We start from the raw sequence: 14,091 nt of genomic DNA on the forward strand, positions 1-14,091 counted from the left end.
CAACAGGGGTCGTGGCCTCCCCCCAAATTGGCACTGCCCCAGCCCCCTTCACTACCTCCCGTCAGGCTCTTCACCTGCAAAATTGGGGTTCTTCTGCCACATAGCGCCCTAGCCCTCTTCCCTCCCAACCCCTGTCAGGCTCTTTACCCACAAGAACAGCTTTCTTCTGCTGCTCAGCTTTGGCGGCCTGCTGAGCAGCTTGTTGACTGATATAAATTCTCAAAACTGACACGTTTCAATCACTATATTGAAAATAAAATCATTTTACCTACCTGCGATTCTCCACAGGCTGCTGTAATTAGCTTTAAAGGTGAGACCGGGAGGCCATGGGGGAAGCTGGAGGACGCTAGAGAGAAGGGGGAAACATGCAGGCCTTTGGTGAATTGGGCAGTTCTGGCGTTGTACCAGGTAGAGAAGCCAGCTGGCAGGTGCCTCTCTTCCTCCTCAGTGTGCTGTAGCACACTTGGACTCTCAGGAGGCACAGATTGAGATACACTGCTCTAAGCTGAGCAGGAATTCTTCAACTACATTGCTTCTGCTGGTGGTGATGATAGTAATGTAGAGTTGGGGGGGGGGGTGAATTGTTTCAATAGTGTAGTTTCAATTAATAGGAACAGGTTTGCCTCTCCCTCCTATGAAAAATGTGATAATGAAACAGCACCTCCCACTGGCAGGACTTTAAGTAGAGGACTGCAACTCCGCTGAAGGGCTCTTCTACTACACTGGAGCAAATATCGGTACAAAAAACAAGATAGAGATAAGTATGAAGTCTTCAACAGTGGCCCAGCTAAACAGGAAACTACTTTAGAGGCAGTGCAGTGGTTAGAAATGCATTCAAATATAACATAAGAATTGCCGCAGAACATAGAATATAACATAGAATAGCAACAGAATTAGGCTAAGGGGCTCATTTTCAAAAAAGAGAGATGTCAAAAAAGTGGGCCTAAAAGGCAGATGGACATTTTTCTCACAGAAACATCTCAATTTGCTATTTTCAAAACCTATTTTTAGACCGATTTCTCTACTGTTCATTTGCAGTTCATCTAAATCCTAAGTGGGAATGTTAGAGCTGTGAGATGGTGGGACTCATGACTTGTACGTTTTGCTGTCATAGTCAAACATTTCAGAATACGTCCAGGGCACAATTTGGACATTTGGGACTAGACGTAATAATGATTTAGTGCCAAAAGGTGCCCTAACAGACGAGATGACCACTAGAAGGATATAAACATAACCCCACTCCCCAAAGATGTGAATGAAACAGTACTTACCTGCTTGTATGACAGCTTCAGATGTCAAGGCCAGGCCTAGTAGAGCAGCAAGCAGGTTTCTGGACTAGCCCCTTGGGCAGTGTAGAAATGGGGACTCAGGCCCATACTCCACTCTAACCACTACCCTTGTAGTGGAAAATGGGAGCCTTCCAAACCCTAGGGTTACCAGATTTTCCCATCTGGAAAATCCAGACTCCTAGACCGCCCCCAGCCCCGCCCCCTGTTCTCATTGGGCAGCACATCCGCGCATGTGTGGATGAGATGCAATGACATCACACACACGCGACGTTATCGTGTCATATCCACGCATGAGCAGATGCCCTCCTGCACGAAGGTAAGCTTTTCAAAGCCCGGACAAAGTGCTGGGTTTTGAAAAGCCATCAAGGCACATCCGGACGTCTGGTAACCCTACCAAACCCCATCCTAATGCCAATGTATACACATATAGGTGTCGCCTGTAGGCATAAGGCTATTGGAGGGGTGTACAGTTGGATCCAGTAGGTTTTGGAAAGCTTACCATACATTCTAAAGAGCTTATAGTGAGATGTGTACTAGAGAATGACAGGGGGAAAAAAATCTGTCCCCGTCACTGGACTACCGTCCCATTCACTGCCCTATCCCTGTCTCTACAGCATCCACCCTTCCCTCTCACCACCTCACTGCCTTTCGGCACCCCTCGCGCGGTCCGTGCACCTCCCTCCCTCTGTAAGTTGCATCAGAGGAGAAATTTCTGCCCACACATGCACGTGATGCACATAGGCTCCGGCGGTTTTCAACAAGTACTCTGAAACCTTAAAACGCGCTGAGAAGGTGAGGGTCATAGATTCATAGGAAGAAGGGAAGGGGCCGCGCACAATCGGTGACCACGCGCGTTTCCTCCCTTAACTGCGGGGATAAGGCCATTCACCGCTCCACAGGGCGGTGGATGGCGTACCTGCGGTGAGCACCTTTCCCCCCCCTCCACCGTTATGGCAGGTTACCCGTGGGTAACATCCACCGTGTCATTCTCTAATGTGTACCTGTGACCCTTTATATGACCATTATCCCCTGAGGTGCCCCATTGCTCTGCTGGAATGTCTGTCTGGCCAGACTACTAAAAACGCTGGCTTCTCCTACATCCCAATGGCTTGTTTTCTGTGTTTTTCTATTGGATATTTTTTTTCCCAAGATGGTTCAAAAAGATAGATGCACCGAGGACACGCACAGCTGAGAAATGGCCATTTTTGAAGCAAAAAGATTAAGAGATTATGCACTTACTCTGGTAAGCTCTTTTCCAGTATATAGGTGAGACATTCTAGACCAGTAGTTCTCAACCTGTGGGTCGCGACCCCTTTGGGGGTTGAACGACTCTTTCAGAGGGGTCGCCTAAGACCATTGGAAAACACATATTTCCAATGGTCTGGGGTAGTGTTCTTCAACTGCCAGTCTGTGGACCAGTGCCAGTCCCCAGAAATTTTCTGCCGGTCCACAGGGCCGGCACGTCCATCGGGCCCAAGACAGTGTTCTTCAGCTGCTGGTCCATGGTGCGATCAACACGGCGTCTTTGGGCCGGCTCCCTGAGTGTTGCAGTGCACAAAGCCATGGGAAAAGGCTCCTATGCATGGCCTGCGCCTGAACCGGAAGCCTTCTCTCTGACGTCGCAACGTCAGAGGGAAGGCTTCCAGATGAGGCATGGGATATGCGCGAGGAGCCGCTGCCCACAGCTTTGTGCAATGCAGCACTCAGGGAGCCGGCCCGAAGACGCTGCATTGATCGCACAGTGGACTGGCCCAAAGATAACACCGGGGGGCAGGCCAGAAGGCAAGGCACATGGAGAGAGAGAGACAACAATGGTAGGGGAAATGCATCTGTTTTTTTTATTTATTTAGTGATTGATTTGTCTGTTCAGGAAGCAGTGCATTTGTTTCTTTTCCTCTGGGTTGTACTGCTTGCAGAGTCTTGCATCTTAGGGTTTGTTTATAAATATTAGTACTTTAGTTTTTGGTTCTGCATTTGCATGGTGTTATCTGTTTTCTGGTAGGAATGAATGTTAAAAAGCATACAGTGTACTTTGTGTATTTTAATTTTGTGGTTAACCATTATGTGTTGTTAATACAATTATATTGTATGCATATATAAAAAAATGAATGGAAAAAAGGGTGTTACAATTAGCACTATTATGGGGGCGGGGTCTGAGGCAGAGATTGAGTGGAGATGGGCACGACGTAGCCCAGTGTTCTTCAACTGCCGGTCCGCGGACCGGTGCCGATCCACAAAATAATTTTTTTATTTCTGCCAGTACATAGTTGTCAAAAGGTTGAAGAACACTGGGCTTAGGAACTGAGACACCACTCCTCTATACATCTGCAGGCGGGTCCGCCCACATGCAGATACGCCCACATACATTTATTTGTAATTAGAAATAAATATTTCACAATATATAATTACATATTGTTTTTCTGATTAATCACTAAGCTTTAATTATGTTCAATTTGTAACAATAAAAATACATCCTGCATATCAGATATTTACATTACGATTCATAGTAGTAGCAAAATTACAGTTATGAAGTAGCAACAAAAATAATTTTATGGTTGGGGGTCACCACAACATGAAGAACTGTACTAAAGGGTCAAGGCATTTGGAAGGTTGAGAACCACTGTTCTAGACAAATGGGTTGTATCCCAATGGCTGCGTGCTACCTGCAGAAGGAATCCACTCCGGATTTTTTCTCTGTGCCTCTGCTGTACTTCACTGGGCTCTTTAGCTCCACCTATAGTTAATACCCAAGCACCGAGAGCCATTAAATAAACGTGAAGTAGAGACACCTATGGCAATCAAATTTAGAAACAACAGTTCTGCTCAAGAAATAACATTAGAACATCAACTGCAAACAGCCAACAAAGGCCTCAAAGGAGCTCAGAAACTACTCCCTCAGAAAAAAGTACCATATATACAGAATTCTTCCCAGCTCCCAAGGGCTGACAGGCCTCCAAAAAACATCTTGGAGAAGCATATACAGATTGAGACAGTAGGCAAGTGCAGAAACGACAGGGCGGGAGTCTAGAATGTCTCACCTATCTACCGGAAAAGAGCTTACCAAGGTAAGTACATGATCTCTTTTTCCAGTGCAATAGACGAGACATCCTAGACAGATGGGACGTACATAAGCAGTCTCCAAACAGCTAGGGCGGGCTTGCTGCGCCGAGGACCCACAGGCAGAGTCCTGTCTCGCCGCCACATCCACATCCACTTGGCAATCGTGTGTAGAGAGGACCATGTTGCCGCCCTGCAGATCTCCTCAGGGGAGACAACTTTAGCTTTGGCCCATGAAGAAGCCACACTCCTAGTAGAATGCGCCTTGACAGAAATAGAAGACTGTTTCTCAGAAAGCATATAGGCTGATGAAATGGCCCTCCGTACAAATCTGGAAATCATGGCTTTGGAAGTGGGAATGCCCCGCTTAACAGAATGAGTCAGCACAAACAGATGGTCAGAAAGAGGAAATTTGTTAGTGACCTCCAGGTAGCGAAGAAGCACTCTGCGCACATCAAGTTTCTTCAAAAGGCAATCTTGTGGCCTGGAGACCAGTAGGCTGAAAAATAGGCAAACACACCTCCTGATTAACATGGAACTGCACATAGGAAAACTCCAGTCTCTAAGATGCACAGGAATGGTTCCCTACATGAAAGAGCCTGGAGTTCCAACCAGAAAAATAGTCTTGAGCATCAAGTCCAAGAGGGAAGCATCCTTAAGGGGCTCAAAGGGAGCCTTGGTGAGGCTAGTCAGCACCAGGTTTAGGTCCCAGGAAGGAAATGGCAGCTCAACTGGCAGTCTGATGTGAAGAGCCCCCTTCAGAAATCTAGCAACATCAGGATGAGATGCCAAAGAGGAACAATGATCCAGGGCTCAACAGGAGAACCCGGCTACCTAGAGAGTACCACGTTGCTGCCCTGCAGATCTCCTCAGGGGAGACAACTTTAGCTTTGGCCCATGAAGAAGCCACACTCCTAGCAGAATGTGCCTTGACATTAAAATGGGATACTGTTTTCCAGAAAGAATATAGGCTGATGATATGGCCTTACAGATCTATCTGGAAATAGTTGCCTTGGAAGCCCCTTGTCTGATCCAGGGCATCCTGTGGGCAGAGTACACTGACACTTTTGCCAAAACCCTCATAAGGACATGCAATGTGTCAACAACATAATCTGATCCTGCCAAAAGTTGATGAGGAGGATCCACAGCCTCACTCTTCAGTGTGCGCAGCCAAGAGAGACAGGTGCCTGTGATAAAGGACACCACCAAAGCAGCTTTTATGCCTAAAGCAGCTGCATCAAAGAGTCTCCAGAGGACCACATCCACATAACGGTCCTGCATATCTTTATTTATTTATTTATTTGCTCAATTATTTAGCCCGTCCTTTCAAAGGAGCCCAGAACGGGTTACTAAGTACATCCACAATATGATCGAGACAGGACAAAGATGACATAATTTACAATATAGACATGACAATAAAACATATTACACTAAGCAGCATCTGGAAAGAGTAGGTGGCGTTTCTGGATGCATATCCTTAAGGCGCTGGGTTTGTGAAGAGGAAGGTTTTCATGGCCTTCCTGTAGCTCCAAAGTCCATCTAGTGTTCTAACAGATGGGGGTATAGTGTGCCATAGTCTGGGTATGAAGTGTGAGTAGAAGTATTTGAGGGCAGTTTCGGTCTTGAGGGAGTGGCCAGGAGGCATGGTCAGTCATTTTTCTCTTTGAGTCCTCAGTGGTCGTTTTAGGAAGTAGATTTGTAGCTTAGTTGTCATGTGGTACGGAATCATTTCATGGAAGGTTTCGAAAGCGAGGACCAGGTCCTTGAAGGCGCAGCATTTTTGAATGGGTAACCAGTGCATAGAAGCTAATGCAGGGGTAACGTGGTCACGGATGCCTAAGTTTTTTAGGAGGCGGATTGCAGCATTTTGCACCCTTTGGAGGTGGGAGTTTTGGTAGGCAGGCCCAGTAGTAGTGTGTTACAAAATTCTAAGCGGGATAGTACAAAAGCGTACAGTAGTTGGGCGAATTCTGGTTCTGAGAAGTATGCATGTGTGGATTTTAGCTGGCGGAGGTAGTAGAAGGAAGATGATACTAGTTTGGATACGTGATCTGTCATTCACAAGTTTGAGTAGAGAGTTACTGCTAGGCTGCAGACATTATCCTTGGCCATTAAGGGTGTTTGTGCTCCAGGGAAAGGATGGACAAGTATCTTTGTGGATCCATAAAAATTCTATCTTAGACACATTTAACTGTAACTTGTTCCTGGTTATCCAGGTCTTTATTTCAGTTAAGCAAGACTGGAGATTCTTGATTTGTGAGTCTTGGTGTCGGTCTAGGGGGAGGTAGAATTGTACGTCATCTACAAAAGAGTAGATTCTGATTTGGTGTTTTTCTGCTATGTCCAGTACTGGTTTGACATAGAGGTTGAAGAGGAGTGGTGATAGTAAGACTCCCTGAGGTACTCCGTAGTGGAATGGTTTGGGTTCAGATAAGGATTTTCCTAGAAGAACTCTCTGCAATCTGTCGTTCAGGATGAGAGCCAACCCAGTGCATTGTCAAGGATTCCGATGGTCTTTAGCCTAGACAGGAGGAGAGAGTGGTCGATGGTGTCGAAGGCAGCACTGCGGTCTAATAGTACCAGCAATGCATCATTTCCTTCATCTAGGATTTTCCAGCACCACACCAACTTCACGGGGTAGTCACCTGCACAACCAAAGAAGCACCCTAGACTGTCCTAGAAGCTGCTGGCACGGAACTAGCAGCAGTGCCAAGCCCTAAAAATAAAGAAGGCCACCCCACCGGGCTAGGCTAGAGCTTGGTCACTTGCTTAAGAATAGGAGAGGCTAAGTTTGGTGTTGCCGTTTTTCCCAGCTGTGCCACTTGGCATGTGCTGCATGGATGCTCTTGAGGCACTAAATTTGCACAATCCTGGAAAGAATTAACATTAGGAGAGCCACAGGAATCCATCCTAACAAGTTTTAAGGCAAAAACTGCAGTTTGGGAGAAGAAGGGAGATTTAGAAAAAAAGATTGCTAAAAATCTAAGATGGCTGTATCTGAGAGATTTGCACCAAAATTGCGATATTTTTCACATTAAATAAAGTGCAAAAACAGCGATTTTAGGATTTTTCAGGTAGAGGAACACAGGTTGACATGCAGAAACCCTCAAAACTTCGATTTTCAAACTAGAGAATGAGACGGGGAAAAAATCTGTCCCCGTCACCGCCCCGTCCCGGCCCACCATCCTCTGCACCGCCCCGTCACCGCCACCGCCATCCCTTTCACCGCCCCGTCACCGCCACTGCCATCCCATTCACCGCCCCCGCAGCATTAGTACTCTAATATTTAGCTTATTCTGTTCTTATAAATCAAAGTTCCTGCTGCTGAACTAGAGAAAGAGATGTTCAGCTGGCAGGGCTTTGTTTATACATTTTTATCAACACAACTAATATACCACCATAATGTTTCCGACAGAGGACAAGTATGCAATAAATGCATTTTGCTGTTTCAATGCCAGTGCTCAGCAGAACAACTGACAGCAATATGGACATTCACCTTATGGACTGGGTGATATACATTTCAAATGTAGTACTTTTTTTAATATATAAAAATAGGCAAAATTAGTTGCTATTTTATCATTATATTTTCTTGCCATTGGTGCCACACAATTTTAAAATGATAAACCAGTTCTGCTAAAGAGGGGAGAATACCCACAACAAAACAGTATTTATGTATTACAGATCTATGAAAGGACTAGCAGCCCCCACCCTCCCTCCACCTCACCTTATATTCCGAGTTTGCCGACTTTCTTTTTCCCGAGCTGCACGCATTCAAAAAGCCATGCATGCGCGAGTCAATCAAACTTCTCCTCTCCTGCAACTTCCTGTTTCCGGTTGCGTCAGAGGAGAAGATTGATTGACTCGCTCAGCCGCGCGTGCATGGCTTTTTGAATGCGTGCGACTCGGAAAAAAGGAAGCTGGCAAACTCGGAATATAAGATGAGGTGGAGGGAGGGAGCTGGCTAAAGGCTATGGGCGGGCAGGTGGTGGCTGTGGGGACTGCACGAACCTTGATGCCTCACTGCGGAGACAAGACCATTCACCGCTCCATGGGGCGGTAAATGGCCTTGTCCCCGTCCCCGCAGCGACTGGCTATTTTTCTTTCCCCGTTCCAGCGGGTTACCCGCGGCTAAATGCGGCTAGCCACGGGTAACCGCCACCGTGTCATTCTCTATTTCAAACCTCTCCCGATTCACCTCACAGGCTGTGACAGCCTTTACTCATCGTGACCTGTGCTGGTAATGTGCTGCAGCCAGCTTCAGCTCTCTAACAGTAGCTGGAATCAGAGAATCACTGCTTCATGCTGAGAATGCCTCTTTGACGCTGATCTTCGAGCTGCCAGTCAGACCCTATCCCTGACTGCACCTCAACCCCTGCAGAGTGACGGATATGCTCAGGGATAGGCGGTGGTGAGAAGATGCAGCTAGCACCCTGTGAGACACTGCAGAGTCTCTTATGGATGACCAACAGCCTGCGATTGAATCATTGTTCAGCAGAAGGAGCAAGATGGGGACGGCCCCGAGCTCCTGTGAAGTAAATGCAGGCTGGCTGATAGATACCACAAGGGATTGGCCTGTCAGCTGCAGACTGAAGTACGTGTGATCTCAATGCAGGCAGAGCAGAATAATTGCTCTGAGCACAAAACCCCCTGAAAAAAGGGACGAAAGAGAAAACCCTCACACAGAATAAAATAATAAAATGGAGAGAGCACAACAAACACTCCTGCTGGAATGCCTGCAGAAGGGAAAACAGTAGGTGGAGCTAAGGAGCCCAGTGAAGTACAGCAGAGGCACAGAGAAAAAAAATATCTGGAATAGATTCCTTCTGTAGATGGCGCACAGCCATGGGGACACAACCCATTTGTCTAGAATGTCTCACCTATTGCACTGGAAAAATGATTTTATGTTTCAAAAATGGTCATGTTGACTACTGGATTTTTGTGCATGTTCTGAAAGAACAAGATAGACATTTTGCAGTTTTAAAATGATCATGTTTGGTACTGGATTTTTGTGCATCTTCTGCAAAACGTCCAAACTCTGATTTGGACATGATATGAAAAATGGCCTTCTATTTGCGACAAAGAAAAGTTACTCACCTGTAGCAGATGTTCTCCAAGGACAGCTGGCATATATTTTCACATGTGGGTAATGTCATCCATGGAACATGGCACGGACAGTCAAAAATTGAAGTGTACTTTAAAATTTTAAGACCACCCATACCATGTGCATGCTGGTACTTCCTGCCCGACACCGGCTCACGGGACCCGCAGTTCAGTAATATAGCTAAGAAGCCAACTAGGGGAAGGGTTGTGAGAAAATATGCCTGCTGTTCTCGGATAATACCTGCTACAAGTGACTAAATTTGTTTGCTTTGAGAATAAGCAGGCATTATATTCTCACATATGGGACTCCCAAGCTGCCAAGATCATGCCTCTGAGAAGAGGATTATTGACAGCTAGCATGAATTAGGCAGAACTAAAAGGTTGGAGGGAAGTTGTCATTTAAGTAGAGAATAAATTTTGTAGAACTGCTTGGCCCTCTAGAATGATTCTTTTTTACAGGAAGGGTAGTAGATGTGTGGAATAGTCTCCTGGTGGAGACCATTGGGTAGAGAGGATCCATTGGGGTTCCCCGAGATGGGCAAATGGAGTAACGTGAACTGTGGATGTGGATGCCCATGTGGCTTAAGAGACGTAATATCTGATGTGCAATGATGCGTTGAAGAGAGGAGACTTTCTGACAAATGTGGATAAGATTGTCTGACAAAACTTATAAAGTATGTCCAGTTTACTTGGAGTCACTAGGATAGAGAGTGGTATTTACTAGTTCTTAAATAATGCTTCTTTCATAAGATTATGAAGTGGTACTTTAAAACAGACTTTAGGCCACTTCTTATAGTCTAGAGCAGGGGTGCCCAAAACGTCGATCGCGATCTACCGGTCGATCGCAAAGGCAACGCCGGTAGCTCACAGAGCCAATGTTCTCCCTAGCATTCCCCCGGTCACTGTCTCACCTTTAAACTAGTGGAATTATGGCAGCCTGCAGAGCGAACATAGCAGATTTCCGTCAGCCTCTGTAGCACGTTCCCTCTGCCGCTGTCCCGCCCCCAACGTCAGAGGAGGTGCGGGACCACGGCAGAGGGAACGTGCTACAGAAGCTGATGGCAGCATGCTACGTTCGCTCTGCAGGCTGCCGTAATGAACTTTCAACTGTGATAGGCCAGAGGGAAGAACGGAGGTGAGGGATCCAGTCTAAGGGAAGCAGCTCGATGATCCAGACTGATGGAAGCAGCGGAGATAAGGTCCCACATGTCGGGGTAAAATTGGGCCCATTGCGAGGGAGGAGGGAGATTGCCTTAGAGACGCTGGATCGGGGAGGGGGGGAGAGAGAAGAGACAAAAGGACCTTGAGGAGGGGCAGGAAAGCAGCCTTGAACAAAAAGGGAGTGGGAAGATAAGGCAGATCCTGGACTACTAGAGGGCTTAGAGAGGTTGAAACACTCTGAACCGAGGAGAGAGAGATGCCAGGCCCTGGGGAGGGGGAAGACAAAGAGAGTGAGAGACACAAAGACCTGGACCAATGATGGGAGGACTCAAAATGTTAGCAGAAGGAAGATAGAGAGGGAGAAACCTGAAACAAAGGGGAGGCAGAAGAGAGGGGACAGATATTGGGCTATGGGACAGAAGAGACAGAAGGGGAGAGACCCTGAGGAAGAACAAAGAGTTGCAATATCAGAACAGAGGAGGGAGACATGTTGCCAATAGGGGTGGAGGAGAGAGAAAGAAAAGCTGGAAGGACAGAGAGATGTTGGTTGGGGAATGGAGCGAGGTCTGGAGGACAGAAGAGGTGCACTCGATATATATATAAATAAATATGGGGGTCTTTTACTAAGGCGCGCTAGCTGATTTAGCGTGCACTAAATGCTAACGCATCCATAGAATACAATGGGCGCACGCTAAATCGGCTAGCGCACCACAGTACAAGAGGGGGTATATGTTTACTATTTTTATTGTTGGTAGATCATTTTGACTTGGTCGTTTTGAAAGTAGCTCGCAAGCCAAAAAAGTGTGGGCACCCCTGGTCTAGAGCTTCCATGAATTCTGCTGAAGGCTCTACCTCAGACTCCATGTTTATAGGAAGTGCTTCCCCCATTTGTCTGACAAAGTTGGTCAATGACAGACTTTCAGGAGGTGACCTTCGCTGGAGATGAGTCAGGGAAGGATCAGAAGGAATTCCATAAGATTCTTCAGCAGAAAAATCTGATTAATCATTAGAAGAGCACGATGATAGATCTGAATCATATTCCATGAAGTCTGCTATGTTAGATGAAGAACGTCAAGAATGCTAAGAATGTGATGAAGAACACTGAGGCGAGGTTGGTGTGTTCTGCTTTCTAGAAGAGGATGCATGTAATCTGCACCTCTTCGACGTAGATGCTCAACATCAAGGAGTCTGAGAATGATGCCTCATTGGACTGTGTGGGCGGTGCTCGGACTGGGCTGAGGCTAGGAGTGTCTATGCAGGAATCTGCAGTGTGCAATTGCAGTATCTCAGCTAGCCCTTGCTGCAACAGCACTCAAAGCTGTTCTTGCAGAGATGGTGCCGGTACCAATTTTGGCAAGGATACATTAGGTACTAGCTGTGCTGGATGTTGAGGCTTTGGCGACCTCAATGTTGAGGCACACTTCATAGGAGACACCAACTGTAGTGATGGCAATTGGGCCTCAGTGCATCTACACTTGGAGTGTGCCAATTGAGATGACGCTTGAGACAATGCCAATGCATGCTTTAAGGGGGAGACATGTTTGTGCTTCTTAGCTCATTTATGAGGTTCCCCCAACAATGGTAGCACTGATGAGGAAGAGGTGGAATGAAGAGTTGAAGCTGTCAGTGCTGGTGTCGATGCTGGAGAAACATGTGGCTGTGTATCAGCGTCAGAGTTTCCAGCCATACTTGCTGTTCCCAAAATTGTATCGAAAAGTCTCTTGAATTGCAATTCCTGGCTTTAAGTGACTTCTTCTGCATATGAGAGCAGAGCATGCATGAAATATCTCAATGATAAGGATCTATGGACTATACATACCAATTATGAGGGTCTGTACCTGAAATGGTCCTTTGGCATCTAGCATACTGCTTGAATTTACTAAGAGCCTTGGACATTGATGGAAAAACCAACGCAAAGTCAAAGGTCTCTCTGGCCCAGGGAGGTCGAGTGTGTGGAATCGTAAAAAATTATCGATGCTCCTGGCCTGGGAACAGGCTAAAAAAATCCTGAATGTACAAAAATACAAAGTTGGTAAGAAATAAAAAAATGTAAACGGAATGTTAGGGAATGAGAGAAAACAAAATATTATGACTAAAACAGAAGAAAAAAAATGGGAAGGCACAAAAAAAAAAGTTTGATGCGCTTAGAGAGACTCTGAAATACAGCTTCTCAGCTCCATGAAAACCTAAGAACTGCAGATCCCTCAAGCCAATGTTGGGTGGGAAGGTACCAGCATATGCACACAATGGGCAGTCTTAAAGTGGCAATATGCTTTTAGATTGTCCATGCTGGGTTCCATAGATGACGTTGCCCACATGTGGGAATATAATGCCTGCTTGTCGTCAGATAATATTTTCAACAAAAAAATTTCCACAGACAAAATTTCAGACTGTATCACTTTTATTTTTTTGTTACAGTGTTAAATACCTCCATACATCCTTCAGACATTTAAAGGGCCACGAAAATGGCACAATCAATTGGTAACCATTTCTAAGTTTACAGAGGTTAATCAGAATGGCATTGCTAATTATTGTAGTACATCTACTTTGGTCAGTCAGCTTCCTGAAACAAACAGACCTAATCCTGACACATTGCACTAATGAGTTTCACCCAATTGTTATTACTGTCACTAGAATCCCTTTACTTTGACCGCAGTCTGATGATATACCACACCTGAAGTGTACAAAGTACATATTCAACCATAAGTACATGTACTTTCACACAACCCATGCAGAGAACACCAAAGTACCTTTCTTCCCACATTTTTAGGTGCTATGGAGTGTGTGTGTGTATATATATATATATATAAAATTATATATATACTGTATATCCTCCATAATTTCAACATAATAATCTTTCCTTACAGTTTTTAATGCAAAGTTAAAGTCATGTTTTGATGCATTTGAGCATCCAAGGCTCCTGGATGTGTGGTGTGTGAACCTTCTTTCCAGCAAACGCAGTGCCATTTGAATGTGACAATCCTGGAACTACAACTGCCTGCAGCACGTGTCTGTCAGGACTATCAAGGCGGTGCAATATACTAACATATGTTATCACTATTTATTATCCGAGGTAACAGATTTTTTTTTTCACAACACAATTATTTCTTCTTTTTTTTAAAGTCACTATTATTCATTTCTAAAGGTCCTGTCCAGCAGGGAGTTTGTGTAAGCAGGAGATGCTTTCCTTCAAAGATGTATACAAATGCAAGAGCAATTTCTATAGGTGTTAAGAGAGTACGTGGTTTACTTCCAAGTTCATCATACATTCATCGAGGCAGGAGTAAGAGGATGCTACCAAGAGGAGGAGAAGAAACACAGCAAGACAAATGGCTTTTGTACAGGCCACCTAAAGCAAAAGGCACTCACTCAAAGGAGAAGGATTTTAAATACAGTTCTGGCACAATCGGAACACAGGACAAAAAAAACAAACTACTACAGATTTTCCAATAACAGTTTGATAAATCAGTTATTGATAAGACAC

This window comes from Geotrypetes seraphini, chromosome 3 (assembly GCF_902459505.1).
Source record: "Geotrypetes seraphini chromosome 3, aGeoSer1.1, whole genome shotgun sequence".
NCBI classification, from domain to species: domain Eukaryota; kingdom Metazoa; phylum Chordata; class Amphibia; order Gymnophiona; family Dermophiidae; genus Geotrypetes; species Geotrypetes seraphini.